Here is a 17,548-nt window from a genome sequence, read left to right as displayed (position 1 = left end):
CTCATCGCAATTCGGTACTTTTTGGCAGCCCTGTCGCGCACATGGTCGAGAAAGGCAAAGCAAACATGAATAACGGCGCGCCGCCGAATTGTCGCACAAACGAGAGGCACTGCCGTAGTTTTTCCCAACAACAAAAGCATGTGTTACCGTTTGCTGCCGCCTCCTCCCCCGCGACTACCACTAATGACGACGACGACGACGACGATGATGACGGCAGCGATGGTGATGATAGTTTTTGCCATTGCTTCTGTTTGAGCGCTTCTTCGAAATCTTCCCTTCCCGGAGCGTTCTGAACGCGCTGTGTAATGCATGCGTACAGAGACATGTGGCTTTCCGCCGGTGGAATCGACTATAGCAAGGGGCGTTCAGATTGGGCCTGGGGTTGTCCGTTGGCAGATGGAGGAGGAAGTTAGTGTAGCAGAGCTCAGCTCAGTCAGTCAGTTAGCCAGCCAAGCGTTCGTTAGTTTAGATTCGTCCGCCAAAGTGATCGCAAGTGAAAACGCAACATTTTCACAATCGCGGCCGAACCGGGTTTTGACTACTCAGCAGCGAAGAAGCGAGGAAAAGGCGTGTGGGAAAATCTTACGAGAGATTTGTGTGAGAGATTTGTCAAGTCGGGGTTTGCTTTCGGAAGAGATTTCCCATCTCGATAGATTTTGGAGGTGCTCATTTTCGTGACATTCTGTCGTGTAATAATTTGATCTCAGTCGATAGTGAACCACGGCGAGTGTGAGAGGCTTTGTCTTATTTTCCCGCAAGAAGTAGTATTCTGTCCGACGATCGTCTGTCAACAGGGGGGAATGCCTTGTCGCGTTTGAACGAAGGGAAAAGTTTTGCACGCGCGAAGGGGTGTGACAAGATAGGTTTGTGCGTAAGTGTGTGTGTGTTTGTGTGACGGTTGAGGATCGCAGTGATCCACGGTGCTTTACGTGAGCGCACTTTCGTGATTCAACGCCCACTCAAACTCTACCGGTACCTCCCGGCCGTTCTGACATCTTCTTCATCAGTTGGAGGGTTGCGCCGAAGGCCGACGACCAATTTCGTCATTACATAAGTTTTTATGACAGAGTACTCATCCTTTGAACAGCGCGAGGTAACAACAATTCATCCAAACTATTGCCGAACCGAGCCGAGATCCGATGCGAGCAAACTTTCTAACCAGATGTGTTAAAATGTGACCAAATGAACCAAGCTAGAGAGCAATGTTTGTGCAAAAGTGAAAATTAACCGAAGCAAGAAATACCGAGATAAAATTAGTTAATTTCAAAGTGTTCTAATGAAAGAGAGAGAAAAAAAAGAAAAATATTTCTACCGTTGCAACAAAGTGAAGTAAAGTAAAGCTGGTGGCCACCGCAGACACAGGAAAAGTCACTCTAGAGTAACCGTGAAATGAGTCAGTGAGCGGGGATAGAGTGAGGGTAGCCTCGAAACAGTATCGCGAAGAATACACAAATTATAAATCTTGCATGTTGAATAATCGTAAGTCGGACACACGTCTGTCTATGTGGGAAAAATCGGGGGAAGACATATCGCGAGCGACCAGACTCATTTCAAGTGGATCACCGTGTCTCAGCCGCTGCGAGTGGCTGGCGCTGGGTGTACGGGAACACCCATCGCCAACGCCAGCATCGCTGCGCCGCCGTCATTAGAATCATCTCCCCCGATGGTTTGAGAACACCGCCGCGAGCATTAGTTACCGCTAGGTGCGCGCGTGGATGAAAAATTTACGACTTTGGAAAACTGCCGCCCAGCCGACCGACGGTTTCACAGGTATGGTAGAAACTGCTGTGTTTGAGAGTGAAAGTTTTGGATTCAGGTTGTTGTTGTTGTTGCAGAATATGCTCCGAACATTTCTAGTTGCTGGGCGCATAATTTAGCACTGTAGAATATTTTTTTCGCTGTTTGAAAATTGAACCGAATTTAAAAGTTTATTTTATTAAAATTATTAAAGTCGGGGGATCACCACGAGCAAAAAAAAAGGAAGATAACATGTTGTTGAAAATATGCCCATCTTCCTAGAGACATTCGAATACCTCGTCGATAAAACAGATTGTTGTCTTTGTCATTAACATAAAACTCATCATTTTGAAAGTACGGAAACGAATCTCTACATGTAGCTCCCGGCGGTGCACTGTCGCTGTGAATCGCAACAGGGCTTCATTTGCAGTTTCTTTCCTCTGAAGTGATTCAATTCTCCGGAAATATTCTTGTTAGCCACAAAATTCGACTTGTTCGACAATAAACAACATATCTGACTTTTAGCAAACATTTTTTATGCAGCAGCATGCGAAATTACCTCGCAAATACAGGAGAAGCCAAAACTTGTATTTTTTGTTATTTCTTCAAACAGGCTTAGAAGCCTATCGTACTTCTCAATGAAGCCCCACTGTTATGTCGTCAAATGAGTGAGGGTGTAGCCGTCTATTATAGTTTTGATTTTTAGTGAAGTAAGTGGTTATCAAATAATCATCCCAATTCTATGTTTTTTAATCTTGAATTATTGTTTGATGTTCTTTACTTACTTAATGTCGTAGTACTTACTCTTACTCGACCAATATATAAATTATTACAATATTTTCACAAAAAAAATTCATTTGAATAGAAAATCCTTGTCAGAAAAAATTCTGTTCAGGATTTCTTGCAGTAAACTTGACACTCTATTGAAAGATATTCATTCTAAACGGAAAAGGGCCTGGCCGGGTAAGGGAGTAAAAAGTGTCCCCAAACCAAATCACCAGCTGTACGGCAAATATTGTAAAGAATATTAAATAAGAAATTTTGACGGTTTTTTGAACCCCTATGTGGTTTAACATAGGATCTATAGTGGAAAATGCACTTTTTCGTTTATTTCACGCTATCCTCAAAAGCTTCGAGATAAAAATTTGGAAAAAAAAACCTGGATGTGCATCTCACTACGGTGTATCAAGAAAAATTATCGAAAAAAAATTTCATTAAAATTTAAAGTGCTAAAAAAATATTGAAATTTTGAAAAAAAAAAACAATTTGGGATTTAGAGATTTAGTACTACTCTAATTCATATTTAAGGGGGTAGTCTAGTGTAGAGACATGAATTTCGTACGTTTTTTCGAGCTCCGTAAAAATAAAACAACGAATATTTTTACTATCTATATCATATTACAGGGAAACTTCGATATAACGTACCCTCGATATAACGTCACTCGATATAACGTACATTTTACCTCGATATAACGTACACATTTCCAAAGTGTAAAGGAAAATTTTTTTCAATATTTTTTTTCTGATAGAACAATGAATTATCTTTATTGTGATGCTAAAACAAGTTTTGTACCTTCAATCAATTCCGAAATACAGCTGGTTTGGTGATTCCGGATTCAAAATGAATCAATCTTTAATCAACAGTACGAAGGGAAACAACATGAGAAAGGCTGGCTTCGTCTTCTGACTGAAGTTATTTATTAACTTTACTAAAACATCAACGCAAAAATGTAATATAGACTACGTTTGTGAGTACTTTATTATGCTTCGGTATAACGTACAATTCGATACAACGTACAATTTTGAAAGTGAAATGTACGTTATATCGAAGTTTACCTGTATATTATTATTTGGTCATCTATCTTTTAACAATAAAACAAAAATTGAACGGAGAAAAAATATTCATAACTAGAATAGTTAAGAGCTGATGAAGTGACAGGGTTCGAAAAAAAGTTGTGCCATGGCGTACACGATTCCACCCCTTCTGGTTACCTGAAACAAAACAATCGAACAAATTCTGAATCAGGTAAGATGCCGCTATCGCATGAACCTCGGACAAGTCAAAAACGTTATTTTTGACAAAATGGCGGCCGTTTGCGGTTTAAAACGTTTTCTCTTACATTTCCCGATTTTTGAGAAATAGTAAAATTTAAAAAAAAAATATTTTTTAGAGGTTCATGCGATAGAGAGATGTCTGCAGATTCTATCCATTTACATTCGACATGAATCGGCTCAGAGAACTTGAGATATCGTGTACGCCAGTTTGAAAAAACTAGTTTCGAGAAAAACGCGTTTGAAGTTCATTGTTATGGCTGCACCAGGTTAGAACCGCATAACTAAAATGGCTCTAACTCGGAAAATAATAGAATTTTCGATAAGTCCTTTCTAGGGTATATTCTTGAATACTTAAACTACAGAAATATGAAGGAAAACAAATTTTTTTTTCAGTGTTTGCTTGGTAAGGATATATATTTAGTATTGGTCGAGAAAATTATTCGTTAGGTTTAACTCATTTATCTCGGTTCGTTCTAGTTCGTATATGATTTAAAATGTTAATTAATTGATTAGCAAAGCATTTTCATTTCTGGTTAATAAATAAATAGCCTGTCAGGAGCAGTTAATGTTTTTATATGGGTAAGGCTCAGTAATAACAGCGGTAACAGTAAATCAACTAGAGCAGGGGTTCTCAAACTGTTTTGGGCAAGAGACCCCTTTTTCCAGAATTAAGTCATACCTTGGACCCCTATAGCCAAATTTCTTCGAAAATTCTATCCTTAGTTTTTTTTTCTTACTGAATAATTATCAATTTGAAAACATTACAGTTGGTTAAATGAATAAACTTGACATTATTTTTTCACGGAGGCGATATGGCGTAGTGGTAACACCTCTCACGCAAAAGGTCACGAGTTCAATTCATACTCCCAACATTCGTTCCAAAAAATGGAAGTAATGTGACAAATCAGCCAAAAGTGAAATAAAATTTAGTAAATATCAAGTGTAATAAATAATTATTAATACAAATTACTCACAAACTATAAAAACATCCAAATCGCAAACCAATCTATCTACAACTACCAAAATATCAAAATGCGGCTCAATATTAGTTAGATAAAGCCATAAATCTCCGTTCGTTGATTTTCAAATGGTTCCTTCGGTTTCGCGTTGTTTGTAAGCATAATGAAGCCTTTTTCGTCAAAGTATGATGGTGGAAAAACGAGAAGATAATTTTCAGTAATTTTCGCAGGATACTGTTCTTCAATGTTTCGTTATAACTAGAACATAAGACAACCTTAGTTGTACTCCTGCCTCATCTTTACCGATGATAATCAACTTTTCTTGCATTATCACATTGGCTCATTCCATGATGTGGTACTGATTTAATATCCATTGAGGAATTTAAAAATTTTGAAGATCTGGAAACATTTTAGTAAAATCCTTGTGTAATGCGTCCAAGTGAGTGACATATGATAATATAGCATGGTATTGAAGCTTTTGTGATAATTTTGACAAATGCGAAAAACTGTGAATATTCTCTTCTGCTTAAATTTTGTTTTGAAAGTTTTGTCAGAAGGGGCCAATATTATTGATATTGTTTCAATCAAGTTGAAATCGTCACCCAGCAACTGAAACAGAAATTCAAAAAAGCTGAATATCTTGCTATGCAAGAATCTCTTGGTGGCCAGCGAATTCCAGCGTATAGAAGTAACCGAGTAAAGATTTCGTAATTTTTCTCATATAGCTGAGAAAATAATTGAATGTTCAAAGAATTGCTTCGAAGGTTTTTAATAGCACTCATAACATATAGTAAAGGATGATGCGATCTAGGGCTCAGATTTTTTGCTACTAAATGCTGTCTGTGAACCACGCAGTGAATGGCCAGTACATCACGCAGTTGTAACTTTGAGTGAGCTGGAATCAGAGGCCATAATCTTCGAAGGTGAAAAAAGAAGACCGAATCTATTCCTAGTAGCTTCGCTTCGACTAGAACTGCTTTGGCAGTCGCCGCCAATAAAAAATGACTTGACTAGAAAATGAATTGACTAGCGTTGACTAGCGAGGATTACTGGTTTTAACTGACTCGACTAATGAATGCAAAACTGCCTCTTCATTCAACTGTCTTCAATCCACATTTCCATAATTTCCACTAATTTTGTACCCGCGTACCCAATCTTATTTAACGTCCATATAGAGAGGAACGAAAACTTGATTCCTGATGCAAAAAGTAGTTACCCCATCAATGGACGGTTTATTTTCTACTCATCATGAACTCAAATAATATTCTATATTTTACAGATTTTACGCCAAATTTCGGATACAGAATCTGTATACACAGAATTACAGATTTTCTGCAAAGATACAGTTTTTAAAGATATTTATTCAAATTCAAATTTAAATGTTATTAATTACAGTTCATTTTCACAATGCACAATGATGGACTCTATTTTGAAAGCAAAGAACTATGTATCGGCTCAAGGAGGAGCGTCAGGGATGAAATTGACGGAAAATTTAAGAAAAGCAAAGTTCAATAGAACCATGTATAAATATCGTACAATTTATTATGAGAAACCTTTTTAATGATTTATTTTGTTGTATTGATACGACGGCAAGCCATAAATAAGAGCAATAAATTCAAAATGAAAATAAACTTTCTTTCCATTTTTTCCGTAAGTTTTTTGATACAGATTTTTTTGCAAAAACTACAGATATACAGATTTTTTCAGAAAATTTTACAGGATCAACAGGTTTCATCTCGATATACGATATATATCTCGTTTAGTTGAACTATCAGTGTTCTCGAACTGATATGTGGATACTTTCTGACCATTTATTCATTAATTCTTTGTTTTTAAGAGGTTTTAAACTTTGCAGTTCATTCGCTTCTAAACTTTCAGACCATTCAGACGATATAATTTGAAACTTCTCATCGTTATAAAGGGTGTGTCACATCAAATTGCATCACGGAAAAAACGCTGTAGAAATTTAATTTTTAGGAATTATATTTTCAGCTTTCGCTTATAATCAGATAAGAGTGTATAGATCACGTTGGCCATGCTTCACTGTCAATTTTTCGTAAATTTGGAAAAATGTCGTCGAACGAAAAAGAGCGTCGTGAATTTATCTTGTACAATCATTTCGAGAATCCGGAGTTGTCACATCGGGACATCGGTAAGATGCTGGGAATCGTCCAATCCACGGTCAGCAGAGTACTAAAACGATACTTCGAGAACCTAACCATCGACCGGAAGGTGAAGAACGGCAAAAATGGATGCTCCGTCAGTGAAAAAGATCACAAGCGCGTAGTTAAGCAGTTTAGACGTGATCCGAGAAGTTCGGTCCGGGATGTCGCCAATAAGCTGAATTTGTCAAGTTCATTCGTCCAGCGGACCAAGCAGCGGGAGGGCCTGCGTACATACAAGGTTCAGAAGGCTAATAACCGCGACGAAAGGCAAAACATGGTGGGGAAGACGCGAGCCCGGAAGCTGTACACCGAAATGCTGACGAAGCCGCATTGCCTGGTAATGGACGACGAAACCTACGTCAAAGCGGACTTTCGTCAGCTGCCGGGCCTGTTGTTCTTCTCCGCAGAGGACAAATTCAGCGTTCCGGAGGAGATTCGCAAGCAGAAACTATCCAAGTTTGCCAAAAAGTACATGGTGTGGCAAGCGATCTGCTCTTGCGGAAAGCGGAGCGCCCCCTTCGTGATGACCGGCACGGTAAACGGGCAGGTTTACCTTAAGGAGTGCCTACAGAAGCGCTTACTACCACTATTGAAGCAGCACGAGGGCCCGACCATCTTCTGGCCGGATCTCGCTTCGTGCCACTATTCAATGGACGTGTTGGAGTGGTACGAAGCCAACGGGGTCACCTTCGTGCCAAAGGAAATGAACCCGCCCAACGCGCCGGAGCTTCGCCCAATAGAGAAATATTGGGCGATTATGAAGCAGGCCCTCCGGAAGAACCCAAAAGTTGTCAAATCGGAGGCGGACTTCAAGAGAAAATGGATTTCTGTTCAAAAAAAACTACAACCTGACGTTGTACAGAACCTTATGGACGGGGTAAAGAGGAAGGTGCGAGCATACGGGCTTGGGCTCGAAGTATGAATAAAAAGAAAATGCCAAAAGTTGTTTAATAGTATTTATTTTACTGTCTAAAATTTTCAAAAGGATCGGTCTACTGGGCGAATTTCTACAGCGAAAATGTTTTTAACATCACATTTATGAAACAGCCTAAAACCCACTTGTGAAAATTACCAAACAAATGACGGATGAACGTTGAACGCCGTCGTGCTTCGCACTATTCGTTCACTGCTACACCTACACAAAGGACAAAAATAAGCCATGAATTACACTTACACAGGTACGGAATGCAGAACATCAACACTTACACGCCCTGTTGTTATTTCGAACAGGGCAGAATAGGCTTTCAAATTGTTTATGTGAACCCACCTTTTTTTTAGATTCGAAAGAAATGTTAATGACGACTTTTCGGGAAAAATCAAAAGCATCATTTCAATAGACACAGACATACATTCAATTTAATACTCACCGTTTTGTTCCATAATCCATAATTTGTTCTTGATCTCTCACGCAGCTTGCAGATTTCATCTTCGAAGAACTTGTTTTGTTTTTCTTCGAAAAACTGGTCAATGTTCTTTTTATTCTATTCGAATGGGAATAATTTTTTGCCCCCAGGAAAAATATTAGGTAGTGAAAAAGATACGTGGTTCGGCGTTGCCCTGGAGGAAAAGCTGTCTATTTAAGCTAATTTTGTTCTGAATCGCTGCCATTAAGTCCTTTTTCTGTGAGCATTGCTTAACCCTTTGCGGTCGTATTGAATTCGGGCATGGGTGTCGTACTGGTCGGAATTATTTTTCGTTGGAAAAACAGTGATACATTTTTTACATTTTTATATATTTTTTTGTGAACTATACTGCCGTTCTACGCATAGTTGTCCCATGTTCCAAAAACAGCAACTGAGAAAAACGCACTCAAAGTTTTCTCGCATATCTGTCTACCAAAAGCTTTAAGCATTTCTATTTAACAATACCCGTGACCGCAAAAGTTACATCCACACGCGGAATCATGTTCGATTTTCGGTTTTTGTTTCTCTATTCCACTTTTGATCAGTATTCATTGTCATAGGATGGTTTAAATATCATAGAATAGCATGTAGAAGGGTTTCCCATCAACAGAAATTTGAAATTCATAATGCAACTATACAAATCAACCACCTGTCCATCATACCCCCACTGTCCGTCTTACCCGCGGCTCCCCTACTATTGTTTAATGAAATGTGATGAGATCCCCTCACTGAATCAATTAAGCTTGATTACGGGTTTCAAAAATCTTGGTGGGACTGTTATGCCTAGAGTATCAACATGGGCTTGATGTTGTTTTTTGATATACTGATAACAAACAACATTTTTTTGTGTTTTTTCGAAAGGTTATGCATAGAAACATCGTTTTATGAAGAAATGACTGGTCTGCAACACCTTCGTAGAATATAAATCTCATTGTTTTTAGGCATTCGCTAACAAGGTGTACACGTGTTCTGTTAAACTTTTTCTTATTTGTGTGAGAATTAGTTTGTTCTTCCAAACCAGAAAAGAGTGCATTAGGTCTGCTGAAAGCGTGACATGAAAGTCTTGTACTTGAACCGACTTATTCGATATGGATCTACAAAAAATACATGGTGGGACAGTTATGAATAGAATATCAAAATGGGACAACTGAACTTGATGTTGTTTTTTTTAAAGTTGGGAGTAAACTATATGTTTTTTTTGTGTTTTCCGTAAGATTATGTATAAAAACAATGTTTTATGAACAAAAGTGAAAATCGCTAAAAAGTAACATGGGAAAACTATGCGTAGAACGGCAGTATATATATATATATATATATATATATATATATATATATATATATGTATTAACTTAACAATATATTTTGATGCGATAATTTTATAAAAAAATTATGTTTTCGTCTTCGTCAAATAATGATTTCTGCGTATCCGAAATCATCAGAGCTTTTCACTTCGGATGAACAAGGATTTTGTCGTTTGAGACACTTATGCGATTATTCAAATAGCATGAGACATTCATGCAAACATGGATCAGAACTACGATACTTATGAACAATCTTTTCCATCACACCAAAGTGTTACAATGGCTAAATTTTGCTGTTATGAATTTTGTCCCACATTCCTATGCATTCAACACACTGTGCGTTGTCTTGTGTGGGTGACTACTTTGTTTGATACTGTGTACCGTTATCTATTACTCATAGGAGCACCGTATTGATTCGCATGAACTGATACTCGGTTGAATAAAATATGAGATTGGCATGGTTTCTTGCTGTTGTGGCTGAGAGCAGACAAACGACCACAAACAGTTAATAAAAGCCAATAGTACAAATTGCCTTTCCAATCTCACCAGACATAGAGTATGCCTTTTCTTTGGGTGTAGTCTGGCTTTGGGGGTATATTTTACGTTTGGATTTTTTGGGCTAAAAATCGATGTGAATGATCTATTTTTCATCACCCGTCATAATTTGTTTTCAAGACGCCGTATTTTCGTTGTGTTTATGAAGCGAGTCGCAGAAGCAAATGCCAGAGTCTTCTATACCACATGTCTTGTACCGTAGTTTGTTCTTAATTAGCGTCTCAATGTGGTCATCATCAGTGGCGGTACGTATTTTTTTGGAATATTCAAAAAAATTATAAAATTGCAAATAAATCGATTCACGAATCAAACTTATGTGCAAAATAGAAAGCACCAATACGAAGGGGTGAGTCCAAAATTCAACAGAAGAAACTCACATATTAATTGTATATTTCGCTATGAATTTCCGGCACTCTATATGTGCATACAAGAAATGTATATCTGTACGGAAGGCTCATGGTAGATTTCCGAGATGAGCTCCAAGAGAAATTTTGCAAAATGTTTGTAGATTTTCCCTCGAATCTCCAGGAACCTTGTCATCCGGTTTGTTTACAGAATATCAATTGGGATAAAGTCTGGTGGATGAGATGGCCACTTTAACTTCTTTTTTTTTTTAGACAAGAAATGTCGCTTCAAAGAGCCGAAATTTTGAAATTTTTTTTTTGGATTTAGAGATTCAGTACTACTTTAATTCATATTTAAATGTGTTCCTACGGTTTTTCTAGATATGTGTTATTTTTTTCAGATTTTTTTCAGTATTGAGCGATACAAAAAAAAATATTTGTTTTATATTTCCAAAGGGTCTGGCTGGATAAGGGAGTAAAAAGTCCCCCAAACCAAATCACCAGCTGTATGGAAAATATTGTATAGGGTACTAAATAAAACATTTTGGCAGTAGTATCTGATTTTCGGATACATGATGTAAAAAAACTGAGCTTTCCAGAAAAATATAAAAAATATAGCGCCCTCTATCTTTAACCGAGAAAACTATGGAACACTAACCCAATTAATAATTACAAAATCCAAATTTGACTGATTTTTCGGACCACCCTAGAATGGAAATTGGCTCTCCAATAAAAAAAAAATAATAAAATACGGGTCTAATGTTTTGCGGTAAGGAACAAAATCACCAATTTTCACGAAAATCTGAGAACCACTATATCGGTTTGACATGGAATGGCTGTATATATAAATCATGAAAGATTAGAAAAAAAAACGAAATTACTTACACAAAACGGATAAAGAAATGAATGAAAACAAGTTCATGAAAGCTTAAATTTTTTTTCCAACAATATTTTTCATGAAACTCATTACAACAGAAAATTCAATTGAATTAGATTGATTATTTAGTTTTGTAGAAAAGTACTACTCGAATTAATCGAAAATTTCTAAAAGCGTGTAGCAGGTATTATTTTTGGAAATATATATATTTGCAAGCTATCGTATGCAAACGATAAATCGAAGTCATTGGACAGCATTCGTGAGTCCTAATGTGCATTAGAACAATATTTGCTCAAAAAGATAATGTTTCTATAATCGCGGAACCCATTTTTGTTCGAAGAGAAAGGAAACATCGAGAAAAAACATCGACAAACAGAGTTGTAGTAAATTTGTGAAAAACCAACGCATGAAGAAGAGATGTACAGCATTTTATGGGCTAATCCTCATTATTTATTAAATTAGATAACATCATCATCATTCATCATCATAAAAGTGGCAGTTTTTATTCAAACAAAAATATCTCTGCATAGGAGGGGTTAGGACAGAAACGTTATAGGAATCCAATTAATGCTGATAAATAAGATTAATTGGATTTTCTATCGACTTAGTTAGCAATTGTTTCAGTCCACAAAAACTTCGAAATAGTAGAAAAAACAATTTTTTTTATGCCTTGGGGATTTCCTTTACTCCCCCCTTGGGTGATTTTTCGATTTTCAAAAAACTCAAACTTTGACCGTTTTGCGCCACTCTCCCTTAAGTCCGATTGAGCTGATACTTGGCATAGGATGATTTTTCGAGTTGGTGAACATTTTGTATAGGGTCACTTTTTGAAATTTAAGGATCGATTTTTCCCATACATTCATTGGCACCCTAATCTACCGTTCTGAATCATATTTCGGACGCTTAAGGCATATGATGCAGAAAACAGATCCAAACTTTATGCATAGGTATTATTTGGTTGATATTTTTAATAAATTAGTTCAATATGCTTTTAAGCTTTTTACTTTGGTACCTATTTAATAGAAAACATAAAAAAATCATCGAATAAAATGCATTTCAAATGAAGCGAATAAGAATCAAACTTCGGACACTAAATCAAATTTCGGACAGATTGAATTCAAATTTCGGACACTTTATTTTGTAATTTTTTGGACGAAAATTACATTACACTTGATTAGATTTTATAGTCAACTGCGAAACACTTACCAAGCAATCACAGTAAACTGTTAACAATGATGAGAACTGATGAAACACGGGAGAAATTTTAATATTTATGAACGGGTAAATTCTATGTGCTCACGCCAAGGAAACGTCAAACACAAACGATAATGAGTAGTGTTGTAAGATTTCTACCGATTATGTTATAATTCAAATGTAGTTCTCATGTGAAATGATAGTGAAACCAAGGGATTACTCTAAAGAAGCAATTGTGATATTAATTTGATAGTTATATCTTCAGTGCATTAAGCATTTCAAGATATCAGAACAAAGTGTCCGAAATATGATGTTGTCCGAAATATGGTTCAGAACGGTATATACACCAACATGAAAATTTCATTAGCCACCCAAATATTCCAAACCTTGAATGTTATAGGTGAATATTGAAGAAGTGATGTGCATCCCATCTTCATGCGTTGATTTTCCACGAAATTACAGCATTTCAAAAACCACCTAAAAGCTGTGACTTTGCACTCTGTTTCTCTTATCTTTTGTCGAGTGTCGTAGTGCATCAATGTGGAATCGGGATCACGAGGGAAAAAATACAATGTTGAAATATGAAATTAAAAACCATCATCCGAGGCAGTGCAGTTTATATTGTTGAACTTCGATGCATATCATCAACATGTTGGTCCCGAGGTAGACGACGACGACGAGAGTATTGTGTAGATTACGCCGAATAATAAGATGAGAGGGGGCGGGTGTGCGAGTTTATATACAACGCACAGACAGACAGATCGAGAGCCATGCTGAAAAGTCGGAGTCGGAAAAACTCGCCACGGCTCAAGCCGAAAGAGTAAATATAGATCAACCCACCGTCCGGTCCGACGATCTTTTGTGCGTACCGAAAGACCCGAAAGGAATAGGTACATTATATACACTCGGCTGCAGACAAATGTTCCGTCCGGGTGAGGAGGGGAAAGAAGGTGAAGGTGAAAATTGGCCGCAACATGATGGGCTTGGGGATTTAGCGCGGTGCGTTAGAGATCCGCGCGTAATACGGGATTCATTTGTGGGTGAAACGAATGATGATGACTGTAGCGCGATGATAGAGATCACGGATCTCTGCCAGCCAGTACTCCTAGACGGGAAGAGGACATCAAACGGGTAGCTAAGAATATGAATATGGAAGAAAAACAACGATAGACAGCGGCAGCGCGGTGATGAAAATCTAATCCGATAATTATCAGTAGCGGCCGTTGCGTGTTGTGAATGTATGTTACGCAGAGTATTTTGACTACCTTGGTCAATATGATTTTGATGCACCTTGATAGAGTATATCGTCAAATATAATTATAACTAAAACGGCATGTTATAAGGCAAAATAATCTGAACTAAGTACTCTTCAAAATTATATAAATAACTGAGAAGGTAAAGTTATTCAGGAGCGCAAACATTACTCCCAAAAAAATACAATGGGTATACAAAAATTTCTGATTGGGATGTAACTTTGCACATACCTTTCCTATAAGAAACTGGCCATTTTCCATTGGATCATTCGAGCTTGAGAGCAAACATAATTTTTGGCTCCCATTACCGAATGTTAGCGAAACACCTATCGAGATGCTGGCTTCTAGCTGAACGTTTATTTGTCAAAGAAGATTTTTCAATCTGCAATAGTAAAACGCACATTTCTTGGGCTTTCAACTCTGAATACCGTGTCAAACAGTGATAGATAGCATAAAAATTTCAACGCGATACTAATTGGAAATGAAGCAATTGAGGAAAATATTGGTATGACGAAGTTTTTCTAGGAACGATAGTGCCACCCAGTGGCGTAGCGGGCGGCAAACTCGGCATTTGCCGGGGGCGCTGGCCCTTTGGGGCGCCAAAATCCAGGTATTTTGAATAGTATTTTTCCTACAATTATATTTCCCAATCATTATAATGAGTAGTTGCTTCTGTCCGTACTTAATAAAACCAATAACCTCTATCTGATTTTCGCAAAATTCAAACACCCAACACCACATTACATCAATACCCTTTTGATTATTCGCTACGCATACCTGGGCGCCTCTCCATGCAATGCAAAACAGATGCAAGGAGCCAATACAGAGGGGCGCCGAAATAGGCCGTAAATAGCCGTGCGATGTTTTACAGTTAAAGACTGTTTCAGTTAGAATTTGGTCGCATGAAGTAGGATATTTCTCAGCATAGAAATAACGTACAAAAAAGGGAAGGATGTTATTTTGTAGGTTTATCAACTGCATTTGAACTGTTTTTTTCATGGTTCTGCCACATTTCTTCAAGTTGTCTTTGATATTGTCCAATATCTCTGGAAAATCCGAACAATTTGGTGGATTGACAGTTTTGTCAATGAAGTCGATTTTGTTTTCCATATACCACTTGATGCCATCCGGGTTGTAATGGCAGCTTGTCAAGCCAGGTCAGAACTTCACTGGATCATTGAGTGAAAGAATGAATGGCAAAATCCTGTTCTGAAGACACTCTTCCTTGTAATTGTTGCCCCAGTGATGAGAACCATTGTCTTCGTTCCACAACTACACATCCCTTGCCAAATCATCAACTTACGAGCTAATTTATCTGCGTAAACTAATTTGAACCTACTCTACGCTTGACAAGGTAGAATTTGTTACCGACTATTTGTCTAAAAATCCATTTTTACGTACCCTATGATCAGAAAGGGATTTTTTAAATAAAACAAAATAGTTAAATTTCAGGCAATTTTTTTTATCTCTTTCAAAATACGATTCATCTGAAGCAACACACATGTGTCAACACTTGACCCAGTCCTCCATGCATCTCTGGTAGGCCAACGAAAGGATGGCTTTTAGTTCCCTCGTCGTATTCTCTTTGACCTCATCGATCAACTGAAATCTTTTTTCACGAAGTGGCAAATTCAACTAAGGAAACAAAAAAAAATCACACGGGGCCATCAGGTGAATATGGTGCTTACTCGGTGGTTTTTACTTGATGTTTGGTCAAATAATTCAGTTCAATTTTTTTTAATTCTTTATTAAAGATACTTTCAGCCGTAGGCTGGTTCATCTCTTAGGTTCAGTACAATTCTGGCTCGGTGCGATGGCGCGTTATCATTTAAATCCAAGAATTGTCGGCCCACATTTCTGGTCGTTTGCAACGTACAGCATCTTTCAAACGTTTCAAAATGGATAAATAATATTTCTTTGTACTCATAGTGCACTACGCGTTGACAATCGAAGAAAACAGTCAGCATCACCTTCACTTTTGAGTGGTTTGACGCGTTTTTTTCTCGTCTTCAAAGCGCTACTCGGACGATTCTTGCTTTGTTTCTATGTTAAATTCATAGACCCATGTCTCGTCGCCCGTAATTCTCCATTTCACGAAGGTTGGATCACTTTGGGCTTGAGAATTCATCTCTTCAGCAACTGTCTGTTGATAGTGTTTTTGCACGAAATTCAGGTCTTCGGAACGAGCCTGGCTACCACGCGTCTCATACCCAAAACAATACGCTGTGCCGTTCCATATGCAATGCCAAATTCATTAGACATCTCTCTTAAGCTGGTATGACGATTTTTAAGCACCATTTCCTTCACTTTCTTCAAGTTTTCATCGGTGTTCGACTTCTCCCGGTAACGTTTGTGTACGGTATTTACAGTCGAATTTGGAAATTTGAGCAATTTTTCTTTCTTACCTCCCGACCACGTGGGGTTCTCAATGTGATGTGATAACTTTTGGGTGTATCCTTCATCCTTGACGAATTCTGTACTACTGAATAAACAAACCACCCGGATCAAAACGCTGTCAATAGTTTCTCGATGTGACAACTAGGGGCGCTGAAGTGAATAAAAATAAGCCACCAAATTCTAACTGAAACACTCACCTTCTAAATACGGATAAACTGCTCAAAGTGAATTATGGTATAAGTGAGCAGCTTTCTCAAAATATCAGAAACTCAAAGTTAGTGAAAAAATCGAATAAAGTTTTTTTTGGGGCGCCATTTTCATAGTTTGCCAGGGGCGCTGTCTACCCTCACTGCGTCGCTGGTACCACCTAATACGAATAAGAAGAAGAAGCTATTTTTGAATTATTTAAACCGCCTAGCTGTTATAGGGAACTCATGCCACTTTGTGAAACCACAAACAACATAAATATAAACATTAAAAAATTGTGTCCTCTCATAGAAACAATTAAAAATGAAGACTAAATTAATATTTATAAGCAATCCATTGTTTTGAAAACATGAAGTATAGCATATATAATATTTTGATTAACTTTTCAGGATAAAAAAGCAGAGAGTTGAAAAAATATTCTTACATATGAGAGACTAAAATTTCATAGAAGGTAAAACAAAATAAAATGCAAAAAAAAAACAGTTAATGCATTAATATCTTCGTTTGATACAGTGATGCGTGAGACAAAGAATGAACTGTTGTGTTGTGCAATTTAATTTATATAAATTGTTTAAATTATATAAAAACATTATTTTCGGAAATTGCAGTAAATAGCGACAGTTCACAAGCTTCAATAAAGGATATGAAAATTAAACTGCACACCGGATAATATCTAGCAAGCTTAAAAATATTTATGAGACATACTTGAATAGTTTAAAACTTCACGTGCAAATTGCCGAACCCACAGTTTTAATGTGATTACGAAAATGAATTCTTGTAATTCAAAAAGGAGGTTTAATTTTTGAAATAGTAAAATTACTGCCAACGAAAATATATTTATGATAACAAAACACCATACATTTGTGTATCCGTAATCCTTCCAAATTAGCGCATAGCGCTCGCGTTACGCACAATATAATTTCATAAATAGCTCCATATCATAAGCCGAACCGCTGATTGTGCAGATTCCAATCTCCACGCATATTGTGGCTGCACCATGTTGGGCGCTACCGTGTGCCGACAGTTGACAGAAGGGCGCGAGATGGAAAATCTCATCTCACGCTTTTCCTCAGCGTCCGAACCGCTTTGCTGGGAAGAACG

At 37.5% G+C, this 17,548-nt stretch overlaps 1 protein-coding gene across 16 annotated transcripts in view; it reads left to right on the top strand.

The window, feature by feature from the left end:
* Positions 1 to 454: 454 nt before the first annotated feature.
* The window catches only part of LOC129765136 (protein vein), a 150,966-nt gene continuing 133,872 nt past the window's right edge, over positions 455 to 17,548 (top strand). For 6 of the 16 annotated variants that reach the window (XR_008741389.1, XR_008741376.1, XR_008741375.1 and 3 more), the window contains exon 1: positions 455 to 1,770. The gene's annotated coding sequence lies outside the window, so the exon portion shown is untranslated. The remainder of the gene's footprint in view (positions 1,771 to 17,548) is intronic. The other 10 variants (XR_008741379.1, XR_008741378.1, XR_008741381.1 and 7 more) reach the window with 10 other exon arrangements.

This window comes from Toxorhynchites rutilus, chromosome 2 (genome assembly GCF_029784135.1).
Source record: "Toxorhynchites rutilus septentrionalis strain SRP chromosome 2, ASM2978413v1, whole genome shotgun sequence".
NCBI lineage: Eukaryota > Metazoa > Arthropoda > Insecta > Diptera > Culicidae > Toxorhynchites > Toxorhynchites rutilus.
Note: the sequence above shows the minus strand (reverse complement) of the source record. Positions and strands in the feature narration are given on the sequence as shown.